We start from the raw sequence: 1,167 nt of genomic DNA, 5'->3' as shown, positions 1-1,167 counted from the left end.
GCGGCTGCCCGGAGAAGATTGACCTGTTCTCCCTTTTTGCCTTGGTTCCTCCAAATTCATCCATTTTATGGTATGCCCAATCTTACAACGGGCCACTGTTGTTTATCCACAAAAGAAATTATAACATAAGAACTCTTAGCCTGGTTCAGACACAGGTACACAATCCAACTTTATACTTTAGCAAACAAAACACATGTTGTTGTTAAGAAGTCAACAGTGGAAACCTGGAATTAAAAATGGTGATCGATGTAAACCGAGCCCTCGGTATCCTGCTCTGCCTTTGAGAAAATGAAACCTCAGATGGGCCAATCCTCTGTTCTATGTTTTTGCAACCATGACACAGCACTTTCCGAAGACTGACTGACTGTCTGCCTGCCTGCCTGCCTGTCTATTCTACTCATAGTTTTTGAAAATATTGATTATATATTTAATTTAGGTTATTCATTCAATTTAAAGCTGGCAATTCAGTTTTATAAATCAACTTTTACAAAAACTTTCATACAATGTTTTGTATTATTCAACCATTTAAAGAAATTCATATTAATTAGAACCATTTCCATTTTGGCATATTTTCCTACAGCTTCTCCTTCTTATTACACACTGAAGCCAGCAATTCAGTGAAGTGACAGCTTTTCAGGAAACCTTAAAATAGTCCATATTCTTTCATGCATTTTTGGTGTTATTTCACATTTCATTGAAGTGTATAGTAATTTAAACCATTTCCACTTTTCCAACTATCCTCAATGCTTTCACCATCTTCTATTTCCCGTGGAATCAGCTTTTCTTTTTGCATTCTTATTTGCATCGCGTTTATGTATTTGGTTGTGTTGTGTGTATTTGCACCGCGTGTGTTGAATGCTGCGCATATGTTTTCAAATTAAGGAAGTTGTTTTCTTAATTTGCTTGTGTTTTGTCTATTAGCATGTGTTTTCAGTAGTTGCAGGGCGTTGGCCCCTGTCGGCCACCGTATATATTCATTGAAGCCAGCAATCTAATTTAGCTTTAGCAATTGAGCTTTTCAGCATTCATAAGCATTTTCTGCAGGTAATGCATTTTCCAGTTTTAAATATTAGCACTCATTATGTACAAATAAGCATTTCAAGACTAAAGGGAGACCTATTAGCCGCAACACTATTTTAACCCTTGTATGGTATTCAGGTCAAATTG

The 1,167-nt window shown here is 36.5% G+C and overlaps 1 long non-coding RNA gene across 1 annotated transcript in view; it reads left to right on the top strand.

The window, feature by feature from the left end:
* The first annotated feature begins 980 nt into the window (after window positions 1-980).
* The window catches only part of LOC116691057 (uncharacterized), a 14,203-nt gene continuing 14,016 nt past the window's right edge, over window positions 981-1,167 (top strand). The window contains exon 1 of the long non-coding RNA XR_004332415.1: window positions 981-1,059. This is a non-coding gene — a long non-coding RNA (uncharacterized LOC116691057). The remainder of the gene's footprint in view (window positions 1,060-1,167) is intronic.

The sequence above is a fragment of the Etheostoma spectabile genome, chromosome 1, assembly GCF_008692095.1.
Source record: "Etheostoma spectabile isolate EspeVRDwgs_2016 chromosome 1, UIUC_Espe_1.0, whole genome shotgun sequence".
Lineage (NCBI taxonomy): Eukaryota > Metazoa > Chordata > Actinopteri > Perciformes > Percidae > Etheostoma > Etheostoma spectabile.
This window is presented reverse-complemented; position numbering and strand designations above follow the sequence as displayed.